Source organism: Myotis brandtii, unplaced genomic scaffold, assembly GCF_000412655.1.
Source record: "Myotis brandtii unplaced genomic scaffold, ASM41265v1 scaffold125, whole genome shotgun sequence".
Lineage (NCBI taxonomy): Eukaryota > Metazoa > Chordata > Mammalia > Chiroptera > Vespertilionidae > Myotis > Myotis brandtii.
Window position 1 is genome coordinate 6,950,769 of NW_005354385.1, and position 13,755 is coordinate 6,964,523.

A 13,755-nucleotide genomic window follows, 5' to 3' on the forward strand; every position below is an offset into this window, starting at 1 on the left:
GCTGCCTAACAAGGACCTAGGGAGCCTTCAAAGTTCCACCAAGAAGAACCAAGTTTAAATAATATAATATGGGTTGTGATACAATCAACTGTATTATGACCAAGGATATGTCATAATGAGAGTGCAGTGGGTTGACAGCAACTAACATTTTTTTGAATAGATGTACTGTGCCCTGTGCTAAGCACTATATTTATTCATTCATTCAGTCCTTATAAAGTGGCTTCTATATCTTCTCCATTTGATGTATAAAAAAACAAGAGGGGCAGAATGGTTATTCATTTGCCCATTTACAAAGCTAGTAAGTAGTTGACTCAAACATTGGTTTTACCTGACTGCAGTGAATTCTTTTCTACCCTATACTCCCCTAACCTGGAGTCTTGAGAGTCCAAGAAGACTTGTCCATTTTTGTGCTTCTAGTATAGTTCTGGGAGAAGAATGATCTATTTGTGGTGATCAGTCCTGTTTCTGGAGAAAGAAGGATTTATTCCCTAAACCTACAAAGCAATTCATTAAGCAGATTACTTTTCTGAAACTATCCCTTTTGGACGTTCAGTTCTCTTTAATTCTGCACTCTCAATCAATAAGTTGGTTTGTGATCTATAAGGTGTTTTGCTGAGTGAACCTGGGCCTTGTGGAATATGACTGCTGGCTTTTCTGATATGATTTGATATCCTCTTAACTATTAAGTTTAAAATGTGCCTTCAAAATTTTGTTTCTCAGGCCTCATCAAAGTTCTGACCTCAAGAAGAGGAAGGTTTATAGTAAAGGGATGTTTATATAGTACTGATTAATTTTTTTATTACAGTTGATATTCGATGTTATATTAGTTTCAAGTATATAACATAATATACTGACTTCTGCGCATGGGCCATGAAGTTTCAATCACACTGTACATGCGCGCCCGCACCTGGTATTTTGTGGAAGAGCCACACTCAAGGGGCCAAAGAGCCGCATGTGGCTCACGAGCCACAGTTTGCCGACCACTGGGATATCCTATATAATAAAAGCCTAATATGCTAAGTGTCTGGTGGGCCATTCAACCAATCAAAGTGTAATATGCTAATGATATGCTAAGGCCACTCAACCGCTCGCTATGATGTGCACTGACCACCAGGGGGCAGACGCTCAGACTGGTAGGTTAGCTTGCTGCTGGAGTCTGGCCGATTGGGACTGAGTGAGATGGGCCAGACACACTCTGGAGCCCTCCCGTGGTCCTTCCCTGGCTGGCCAACCTCCCGTGTCCCTCCCCAGCCTTGATCATGCACCGGTGGGGTCCCTCGGCCTGGCCTGCGCCCTCTCGCAATCCAGGACCCCTTGTGGGGGGATGTCAGGCCCGTTTCGGTCCAATCCCACAGGCCAGGCTGAGGGACCTCACTGGTGCACCAGGCCTCTAGTACCTTTATATAACTTACAAGGTGAACCCCTTGATAAGTCTAGTACCTACCTGATGCCACACAGTTATAATATTATTGACTGTACTTTTTAACTAATTTAATTCACTCTATTAGATGAACACTATTATTAATCCCAATTTACACAGAAAGAAACTGAGGCCTGGAAAATGGCTTGCCCAAGATCACAGAACTAGCCAGGGGCAACACTGGGCTTTAGATCCAGACTGTCAGACGTTTACTTGTTTCACCACCATAGTCTTCTTCTTTTCTGTCTTCCATTCCCTCAAGAACATCCACACCCTTTGGCATCTGTCTGTCTCCTTTCTCCAGGGAATCCCCCAAATTTTCCTCAGGGAACTTCCTTTCTTTCTCTCCTATTGAATAGTGGAATCTCCTAATTCCCTAAGCATACACCTTAGTATCTCACTAAACTATTTCTTTCTCTGAGTGAACTTTCTACATTCTGTTTCCTAACTAAAACAGATACAAAGGAAGGTCTCTGTTGCACAAGAATTGTAGCAGAAGAGGGCCCCAGAAGATGCCCCCACCACCACCACCACCTAATATGCCTCTTTAGGATATGGCTTATTTATTGTGAGATAAAGGCCATTGAGAACCAGCAGGCTCAGGAAAACCTCTGAAAACAAGGAAATATACATTTATAAATGATTTTCATTTAGACAGCTCTCTCTTCCATATAGAGAAGAGGAGGACTCTTACCAACTCTTCTAAATGGAAAAGGCACAGATTTAAAACTGCACATCGAACCTCATTGAACAACTCTTGTTTACCATATGTTTCCTGGTCATCTTCCCAAAACTTGCCTCTTCTGCCCAGAAGCCCCAAACCCCTTTCTTTGTTGGTATTTAAAATCTAAGTTCTAAGAAGAGCCACTACTTTGGGTTAGTTGTTGCTGAGTGCTCCCATGTGTATGTGTGCAATGTACATATTAATAAACTTCTATTTGTTTTTCTCCTTTTAATCTGATTTTGGCCATTCTAATTTACAGGGCCCCAGCTGAAGAACCTAAGGTTGGTACAGGAAGATTTTTTTTCTGCCCTCAGATGAGGAAACTGATATTTGGAGAAGTAAGCAGACATCCCCAGGATCACATAACTTGGCAAAAGCCCAAAGCAGGACTAGAACCCATAACTCATCCACAATTCCATATGCCAAATGGAGCTCACTACTGAGAGCTAAGGTTTGGAGTTTTGGGGGGCTCCTAACCCCAGAGGAAGCAGCTGTATTTGTAGTTGCAGGGAGCAGAATATTACTCCAAAATGTGACTCTAGGAGTTTAAGACATTCTACCCCCAAGCCACTTTGGTGTGTTGAACTGTAGGCACTTGAAAAACAGCAAATGTATGGAGAGGTTTTCTCCTAACTTCCCTTATCTGCCTAAGGACACATCCTCCAAAAGGAACTCATTTGCCATAAATCACTTTGCCCAGAGTTTCATCAATCAGGGAGGGTTGACTCATCGCAGGAGAGGATGTTAGAAGTTGACACCATGCCCAGACAAACTTTGTCACAAGCTATCATTTATTCTTCTAAGGGCCCATTCATCTTTCCATCTTTCCTAAAAATAATGTCCTCTTCCCTAAGAGGCCTACATCTCACCTCCCCCTTCCTTATTAAGATCGTGTTTAATCCTTAATTCTAAAGGCACCTGGAAGAGTAACTCATTTTTCCTAGGGTATCTCCAATGTATACATGAGTATGCATGTTAATAGACTGTTTTTCTCTGGTTAATCTTTTATTACAGGGTTCTCAGTTGAGAACTCAGACAGGGAGAGGGAAAATGATTTTTCTTCCTTTACATTGTCAAGCTCTTCAGAAAATGTCCAATGAATTTTCTGATAGGATAATTAATGGGAAGCAGCTGTCTCTTTTATTTAAAAAGTGGAATTTATGGCGATTAATATTTATGAAGCACTTTTTTAATGGAAGAAGCACTGTGATTATTCAACAGAGTGTAGAGTTATTGGAGAGTGAGATTAATCAATCTCTTGTAAATCTCTTTAAATAGGCAAAATGGATATGACAGAGGACCTGATCAAAAAGACATCCGGTGCCCATCAATGCGCATGCCAGCCCTGCTGGTATTTCAGAAAAGCCTGCAGAGTATCACTCCTCCTGCGTGCCATCTCCTATGCAGCTTACCACTGGTGTATAACCTTGGGAAGAATCATGGGCAGCTACTACCCACGCTTATTTAATCGTCCTTTTTAGGAAGATGTCACATTACAAAAAAATAATAATAAAAAAATAGGCCTGCTCCCCAGAATAATGTAGGTTCTTACTGAAGATTTAATGGAAAATGGAGAAGAGAGTTTAGATTACATACATCAAAATAAACCTGAGGAAAATCTCTGTATTACATCTCTGATCTATTCCCAAATGTTCTTTCTGGCTGGCAGTATCTTTATGTCCACACCCTAATCTCTCCTGCAGCCTCGAAAACCTCATCTATTTTCTGGAGCCCTTCTGCTTGGTCCATACCTCACTTTGCAAAATGAAACATGTTGGCCAACCAGCTCTTTGCCCTTAAGAAATCAATTCAGGCTCAGGTACTATAGTCTATTGTTATTCACGTCTGCCCTTGAAGCTTTAGTCCAGTACTCCCAGAAGCAAAGTATTAACACTCTAAAGGTATGTGGGTAAGGTGGGGAAGGCAGGAGAAAGGCAATTCTGCTGTTCAAAGACACAAGATTTTTTTCTTTTTCCTGTGTGTTGACATCTGGATTTGTCCTTCCATCTTTAGACTTAGCTGATATCCAATTAAACATAAGATCTGATTTGAGATAATAACGTGAGGAAATATAAAATCACATTTCTAAATTTCTTTACCATTCAGTGTATTCCAATAGATACTTTTAATCTAAAATTGTTTGTGAGTAGAGTTAAATTCAAGAATTTGTGACGAAACAATAGTGACTTTTTAAAAATAATTTTAAAAACTGTGGACAGGAAAATATAAATATATTTAATAAATGTGATTACACACTAAACAGAATATAAACACTGGTCTAGGAACAAACGGATAAAAATGGAGTGAAAATGACATTCAAATGTTTAAAATAAGCAAGTAGATAAACTAACCTTTGGGAGGATTTAATTTAAAATTCAAAACATTTAGCAAGATAATGTTTATAATTCAGATACTTATGTTTTACATGAACTTAGTTTGAAACAAATATAAGTAAAAGATAAAATGCAGAGAAAGATAAATGTTAAAAGATAAACTGGCATATTAAAATTTTGAGAGTTTATTTGAGCAAAAATTGATTCAAATAGTGCTTCACCAAACCAGACAGGGTTAAAAAGTGCTTCCATAATATTACCAGGAAACCCCTGGTTGGGCTTGGGCTGCCTGTTGCTGTGTCCAATAATGAAGGCAGGGTTGAATCACATAAGGCATTTATTGAGAAGGCTAGCCAACCAAGAAGACAGGGCGCTTACAAGCATTCAAATCCAGTCTTACAGCAAGGTGCAGGGGACAGGATTATAAAGGGGAGTGGGCTGGGGAACGGAATGCAGCTACGTGCAGTCCTGGAGGTCCCCAGACGTCAGCTATTGTCCTTAATCATCAGGCGATGAGATGACGTTTTGACTCCTTGTGGGTCAGTCTGACCATGCTTATGGGTTCTGCTTGCTGGATTCACAGCTGAGTCACCTCTTTAATCACTTCTCACAGGCCTGAAAAGGAAACTTAAGAAAAACTGAACCCTCTATTCACATATGGGAAACTTAACCCCCTATTCACCTAAGTAGGGGGTTAAGATCACCCTATCAGGAGCCAGGGGACATACTTGTAAGGAGAAGGTGTGAAATCAAAGAAAGGAAATTATTTGGCTATAGCTTGAAGCCTAGTTGGTTGTTTGTGATTGGTTGTCCTTGTTTTCAATTTCTTAATGTGGCATTCATAATCTTAAGTTTTGGTTTGCTTACATAGGCCACCAAAGCACTAGAGCCGTGGTCGGCAAACTGCGGCTTGCGAGCCGCATGCGGCTTTTTGGCCCCTTGAGTGTGGCTCTTCCTAAGCCTTAGGAGTACCCTAATTACGTTAATAACAGTGTACCTACCTATATAGTGTAAGTTTAAAAAATTTGGCTCTCAAAAGAAATTTCAATCGTTGTACTGTTGATATTTGGCTCTGTTGACTATTGAGTTTGCCGACCACTGCACTAGAGCCACTTCAGTCTAATGCCTCCATGTTTGGTTAATTTCACATACAGAACACTACAAAGCAGACCGTAAGTCAAATTACGAAAATGTTTATAAAGATGGCTCATCAAGTGATATAATTTTCAGTATTCAAGATGGGCACGACAAAACCCTTTTTAAATAAGTATTTAAGAGTTATTGTGAGGAGATAATTATGAAAGGGGATAGATAGATCACTGAGCTCTCTGGGAAGAGAGTATTATCTTGGTAGGAATTATTCTAAGTTGAACACACTCCGTGTGGCCCAGCTCTTTGGGGCTTTCAGTAATACTGTTGTAATTAACCTAGTTATTAATACCAGGAAAGGAATAAAAAGGGAAGGTAAAATATTATAAGTGTGTGATTTAGGCAGCTTCAGCAGGAAGCTAAAGCTTCACACACCCCAGAGAGCCACCGTTCTATTCCCTGGGGAAAGGACTGGACATGGAGGAGAATAGACACATGCCCAGTAAAGTTGGTATGACACAGGGAAGGTACTTGCTGTCAGTCACATCTGGGAACAGGTCATTGGCCAGAATGGGTGTGGCCACTGCAAGCCCAGGAAGATTTGGAATACTTAATTCCCTGAACAAAGAAACTCCATCTCTTGTGCTCTTTGTTCTCTTGTTTCTCTTGGCATGTTGCCCTTAACTCCTGACTAATGGACTGTAACTCGCCTGATGCTGAACTGGACCCAGCTGCAACATGGAATGGAAACTCAACACTGGCTTTGCTTCTCGTTTAATTGAAACCCCAGCTACACTTCTTCTATGACTGGATGAAGGGAAATGAAATTTAGGAAATACAAGGGTGTAATTCCACACAAATAAAAATCACTCATCCTCTATGCAAGTCTCAGAAAATTCCTTTTCTCGAGATATTGTAAGGACCCCACCCCAGCACCCAGTGGGAAAGAGGACACCCCAATTTTCCTGATAACATCAGAGAAGTGAAGGCCAAATTGCCACTCTTGACAAAAAAGGGGCCATATACTGAACCTGACAAGCTCAGGGAAGGCCTGCATGGTGGCCTTAAAAACTCAGAAGCCTAAAATAACCACAAGGGATGGTCTGAAATTAAAACTTTTTAACTAAAAGCAGTTTATAGTGTGTAATCATGTCCTAGGCTAGAATCTTTCCTGACAAAGGTCAATTTTCACCTTAAGCCTGTCTATTATCTTTCTGCATGTAAGATAACATTCCTTTGGAATGTCTAAATAATTTCCTTTTTCTGGAACCCTGAAAGCATAGGAACCCCACTGGACAGAGACCACAAATCCCTTCACTGTTAATTGTTGACTGTTAACTATCCTGTACCCACTTTTGTAAAAGAAGTATGTGTCTATCATTTTACTTTTTATCCAATCCCAGAGGTATACCGCCCCCCCTTTGCTTTCTCCTGCTTTCTTAATCTGTCACCAATGGATTTCATGTCACCCACTTAACGACTTCTCTTTTGATTGTAATGTATAAAATAAGATGAAAACTGCCATGCTCTGGAGCATTTTTTCAATCCATTGGGATTTTGCTTCCCAGCAACTGTCTACAGTTTGGTTCAAATAAACTCACAAAAATTCTCTACAGGTTTGAATGTTTCTTACATTGACACCACCAATGACAGAGGTTGTTATTCTATGGACTGACTAGCTCTCCTAATTGTTGCAAATTTAAATGTTGGCATTCTGTTGTTCAAATCCTGCTTGAACACTTTAAAAGTAATGAACTGACATTTTGTATATATTTTCTATATCTTCAAAGCAGGTCTCCAAATATTGGAGTGGAGGGGAAAATTTGTGTTTCAGTGGAGAGCTATACACTGTCTAGAGCACATCCTTTCAAGTTATCTGATATTAATTCAACAGGAACTATTTTACAGCTCCAAAATTGGTAGATAATTGATAACAATGCAAAATAATTCTTGCCTACAGGCATGCAAACTGTCTTGCAGTGGTTCAATTGACTTTCTTCCTCTCACCAAGGAATTAGGGTAGTTTTGCCTCTATTTGCACATTTATTTCACTACTCCTTATTATAAATGTGTCTGTTCCTTAAAATCTCTTTTGAATTAATCATAACATCTTACACACTCCCTCATTAATAAGTTAAGAAAATCTTTTAATATGTTTTCATTTTATATCTGTATGAGAGTTACAAGTTTACCTTTTTTTGTTTTGTTTCCTTTAACATTACTTAGGAAAAAAGCTTTCTTTACAATTAGTTGAAATGAATGATCAGAACATCTATTTCAATGGCATGCTATACCTTCTCACACGAATTAAACATATTCTCTGCTTACTGAATATGTTAAAGAAATTTCTGCTCTAATTAGCTTCTCACTATTCAATCATTTTCCATCTGATTGTCTTCTCTGCAGGGGGTGCAGGGAACTAGGGTTTACCCAAGTGTAATCTCTAACTGCATGCTGAGGATTCTTTCTGTATTTCCTACAGGGCCGATACTATTCTGTGAAGTATAGAACTGCATTTCCTGTTAATCTCATAGCTGCTGTCTGTGAGTTTACACTTTATGTAGAACTGTGAAGGCCCCTAAAAGAAAACCTCCTCTGTGTTCTCTACTCTCAGAATGCTTCTGACACCAAATGTGGGAGGTTTACCCATACCAACCAATTCTCCAGCTGTCTGTGGACACCAATTGCATGTCCTACAATTCAATTCTGACACTAACTTCCTGGAGTTAGTGCTGACCCCACAGGTTAAAGGCTCCCCCACTTCAGACACCACTGGCAAGTCCAGATTGTCACCTGCGTTTTTATTGACCAACTATAAATTAGAGGTTCCCATGCCTCCCTCCACAGGTTTGATAACTTGCTAGAATGGGTCACAGAACTCAGGAAAACAGTTTATTCACTAGATCAGCGATTTTCAACCTTTTTCATCATATGGCACACAGAAACTAATTACTAAAACTCTGCAGCACACCAAAAAATGTTATATTTCTTGCTGATCTGACAAAAAAAATAGGTATAATTTTGATTCATTCACACTGGATGGATATTGTTATGTTGGCTGTTGTCATTTTTAAAAAAATATATTTTATTGATTTTTTACAGAGAGGAAGGGAGAAAGATAGAGAGTTAGAAACATCGATCAGCTGCCTCCTGCACATCTCCCACTGGGGATGTGCCCGCAACCCAGGTACATGCCCTTGACTGGAATCGAACCCAGGACCTTTCAGTCCGCAGGCCGACACTCTATCCACTGAGCCAAACCAGTTGCAGCTGTTGTCATTTTTTTATTTGACAGTCTAAGGGGAAAGAGGTCAGTGCCCCTGACTAAATAGTTTTAAAAATTCTTGTGGCACACCAGTTGAAAATCATTGCACTGGTTTGTTACACAGAATACAACTCAGGAACAGCCAGATGGCAGAGATGCACAAGGCAAGGTATGGAGAAGGGGTGTGGGGCTTCCCTGCTCTCTCGGGACACCATCCTCCCAACACCTTAAAGTGTTCAGCAACCCTGAAGCTCTCTCAATCCCTTTGTTTAAGGTTTCTATGGAGGTTCCATTATGTACCCATGATTAATTAAATCATTGACCATTGATGATTAAGTCAATCTCCAGCTCCTCTCAAGAGGTTAGGGTAGGGCTGAGCGTTTCAATTCTCTAATTACCTGGCAATCTGCCCCCAATTCGTATGGGCTTTCCAAAAGTCACTTCATTAATATAAACTCAGGTGTGGTTGAAAAGAGTTAGTTAGGCATAATAAAAGACCCCATTATTACCTTTAGCACTCCGTGATTATTTCAGGAACTGGGGACAAAACCCAAATATTATAACAAAATATGCCCCTTTAGCTCTTAATGGGAAATTAGAAGGGTTTTAGGAGCTCTGGCCAGGAGCCTGGATGACTAAATACACATTTCTTATATGTATATCACAATATTACAGACCCTTCTTTCCTGAATGGTGAGAAGAATTATGCTGTGTATTAGTCAAGCAAGTAAGTCATCATGCAATAAGCATTTGTTAAGCACCTAGGATATGCTGAGGTCTCTTCAAAATGCTATAATTTATGACATTTTTCCTAAACAAGTTTACAATCCTATTGGCAACAGGAAATTAAAGAGCAAGAAAATAGAAATCAATAAAAGACTAAGTTGGTGAATATTAACAATGTAGCATAAGTTCAGAAAAAGGAGTAGTCAGCATGAGCTGGGTATTAAGGAGGGCTTCCTGGAACAGGTGATACTTAAGCTGGTATTGAAAGAGGAACTGAAATTTAGAAATCGGTTTAACATGTTAAACAAGGATTTTTAGTCTGTGATCCATTCCTGAGCTTCAGGAAATCCCTGAAATTGTTTCCCAAATTTTGGGCATGTTCTTGCTTGTGCATTTTTCTCATGAGTGGGTCCCTAGTTTATCAGCTTCTCAAACCAGTTTGTGACCCAAAAGTAAAGAACTAGCACTTAACACCATGTGTTCAGGAACAGGAGACCATCAATATTGGTCTTCTTCCAGGAAGTGGCAAAGTATTACAGCTCATGTCATCTCAACACTTACAGTAATGAAATACCAGAGTGTGACCAAGCACTGACAGGTGGAAGAAGGGGCTAAACACAATCCTGCCCCAGCAGCAGCAGGAGAGAAGCCACTTTCCTCTGACTTTCTCTATTATAATTAGTCTTCTAGACATGTACTTTTTCATTTGGATTTTCTAACTTAAACGGAATATAGTTTATATACTAGTATAGTTTCTGCTCTTACATGGGAAAAGTGTAAGTTTCTACAAAAGAGGTAAATTAAAACATGTTAAATTTTCTCTTCTCAAACTCTCTCCTGTTAAACACAAAGGTAAGCAATCCTGGGTATTCTATAACATATTGGTTTTTTTCCTTATTTCCCACATCTCTTTTACTTCTCCTTTTTCCTTCAAATTTTGTGTCTAATTTAAAGACCTGCTCAATAAATATAGAAATCTTAACTAGGATGCAATTTTCTATTTTAAAAGGGATATTAAAAAATAGAATCCATTACTTAGAATTCTTTACCCAATTACTCTCACTCTCTCATAGTTTCTGTGGGTGCCAGCTGTGTTTTCCTTGTGGTAAAGGCAGGCAATTCGAGTAAATTAAAGAATGTTTGCAATTGATGTGTGCAGAGCTGTCCTTGGAAGTGTACATATTATTTGCAAGATGATAGACTCTAATACATGTTTTGTCATTTCAGTGTTAAGACTGGTAAAATGCTGTCCTTTCTCTTTCTCAATTATGATAAGAAAACTAACATGGTATGAAATTCTATATAATAATGTCTGTATTTGTTTCCTAGGGCTGCCATTACAAAGCACCACGATGTGGGTGGCTTAAAATAGCAGAAATTTATTGTCTCAAGTTCTAGAGGTAGAAGTATGAGATAAGATGCTGGCAGAGTTGCTTCTTCCTGATGGCTATGAAGGAGAATCCCTTTCATACCTCTCAGCCTCCTGTGGTTTGCTGGCAGTCTTTGGCATTGCTTTGCTTATGATGTATCACCCCAATCTCTGCCTTCATCTTCACATGACATTCTTCTTGTATGTATGTCTGTGTCCAAATTCCCCCTTTTTATAAGGATGCCAGTCTTATTGGAGTATGGGCCCACCTTACTGCAATATGATCTCACCTTAACGAAATTAACTACATCCATGATGACCCCATTTCCAAATAAGGTCACATTCTGATATACAAAGGGTTAGGACTTTAACACATGACTTCTTATTTTGGGGGCGCGGGGGGGCGGGGCACAACTCAGCCCATAAGTAAGTTTTTTATAATATTGAACCAGTAGCACGATTATAAAATCTGACAATTTACTATCAGAACTTAGTGACAGAAAGTGCCATATGTTCTAATTATCAGATACAAGTGAGTTGTGATGATTTCTATGTGGATTACTGGTATTGCAAATTATCTGCACATATTCTGAGACTATAACACCCTGATTAACAGCATTTTTCTTTTTTAAATTTTATTTTTCAATTACAATTTACATTCAGCATTATTTTGTATTAGTTTCATGTGTAGAACAAAGTGGTTAGACAATCATATACTTTACAAAGTGTTCTTCCCAATATTTCCAGTATCCTCTGGCACCATAGTAATTACAATATTATTGACTATATTCTCTCTGCTGTACTTTATATCTCCATGACTATTTTTTAATTACCAATCTGTACTTCTCAATCCCTTTGCCTTTTAACCCAGCCCTCCAAGCCCCCATCCCCTCTGGCAATGACCAGTATCTGTGTCTGTTTTGTTTATTTATTTTGTTCTTTAGATTCCACATATGAGTGAAATCATTCAGCATTTTTCTTTGGTAACTAAAATGAGAGCTGGCTTCTCCAAACTCCCTGTGACAGTTGTGGAGAGCAGTGAATTGCCCCACAGCTAGGCACTTACTGTACTTTATAGAGTATGCCCCAGATATATTAATTGGGAGAAAACTGACAACTTCAAACTATTGAATTTCTACATTTTATTTAGAAATGTAAAAATTAACTACATCTGTGATGACCCCATTTCCAAATAAGGTCACATTCTGAGGTACGAAGAATTTAATTTTTTGTTGTTGAGCTTATTCACAGGCTTATTAAATGTTCATATTAATTTTAACTGTTTTTCATTTGATTCATTTGGATATTCCAGGAGAAAATTATAGAATTTACCAATATCAGCAATTTTCTGTATAGTCAGTCTTTCTGGGAAAATAGAAACCACTTTAAGTATTTACTAGAAAGGGAACTTAAAACAGCAAAATGGTTAGAGAAGTGAGGGGCCGCTGAAAAGCCAGACCAGTAACAAGGTGATAACCCAGGGATTAATGATAGTAGGAAGCTATAACCACAAGACTGAAGAGATAAAGGGAGGAGAGCTGCAGACCGGGGTCACTCCAAGGAGACTGGAAGCATGGTGGACCTGCCTGGTGGGAGCAGGAGTCATGCAGGAGACATACTTGCTGTCAGAGAAGCTGTGGGAGGCCGAAAGGGCATGAGAAATATACCTCACCATCTTCATTCTCCCAATCTCCCACCAGTGCCTCCCACCTGTTGATTTTAGCTGGGCACCAGCTGAAGAGAAAACATGGGAAATGCAGGTTGCAAGTGTTGGCCCATCTATGATATAGAGCAAAGCATGAGGTGTTTCAGGAGCCTAGGACTGGCCCACTTTCCAATAATTATGCCTCTAAATTATTTTTCTCATTTTATTGCATTGGTGAGGACCTGAGGCACAATACTGAAGAGTGGTGGGAATAGGAAGTCTCCAAATTTATTCTCGATTTTAGTAGAATTATTTCTAATGTTTCAATCTTAAACTGGATGCTTAATATTATTAATAATTATTTTATCAGATTTAAAAAATCAAATCATTTAACATTTACTGAGATGATTATACAGTGGGGCCTTGACTTACAAGTGTCCCGACTAACGAGTTTTTTGAGATACGAGCCATCTCTCCGCCGATTTTTTGCTTTGAGTTGCGAGCTAAAATTCAGGTTAAAAGCCAGCTTCAGATACCCCACCGCTAGTTGGCGCAGCAAACGTCACAGTGAATGCCTCAACATCAGCCCAGCATCACGTGTCTCACTCGTTCACTTTAAGATTTGACATACGAGTAATTTGAGTTACGAGCTCCATCACGGAACGAATTAAACTCCTAAGTAAAGGCCCCACTGTATATAAATAAATATATGTACATATTAATTTACTATATTAACCTAGTGAATTGCACTAATAGATTTGTTAATGGTGAATCAGCCTTCCATTGTTGAGAAAAAAACTTACTTGTAATAGTGTATTGTCCTTTTTAATAAAGTGCCATAATTGTTCATATCACATTTAGGATTTTGGGATTTTTGTTCATAGGTATCATGAACTAGAGGATTATGCTAGCCTTGAGAATAGATTAAGACTCATTCCATCTTTTCTATGCCCTGTATATACAATATAAAGTTTTCCTAATCTTGGAATGTTTTGAAGAACTCCCATTTAAAACCTGGTGTTTGATGCCTTTTTAAAAAAATTATTATTATTATTATTAACTAGAGGCCCGGTGCACAAAAATTTGTGCACTTGGGGGGGAGGGGGGGGTCCCTCAGCCCGGCCTGTGCCCTCTCGCAGTCTGGGACCCCTCAGGGGATGACCACCTGCTGGCTTAGGCCCGCT

At 39.2% G+C, this 13,755-nt stretch overlaps 1 protein-coding gene across 1 annotated transcript in view; it reads left to right on the plus strand.

Moving 5' to 3' along the window:
- The window catches only part of ARL6IP6 (ADP-ribosylation factor-like 6 interacting protein 6), a 54,480-nt gene extending 50,468 nt beyond the window's left edge, over positions 1–4,012 (plus strand). Inside the window, exons 5-6 of the transcript XR_001360747.1 lie at positions 2,404–2,425; positions 3,423–4,012. The gene's annotated coding sequence lies outside the window, so the exon portion shown is untranslated. The remainder of the gene's footprint in view (positions 1–2,403; positions 2,426–3,422) is intronic.
- Positions 4,013–13,755: the final 9,743 nt, after the last annotated feature.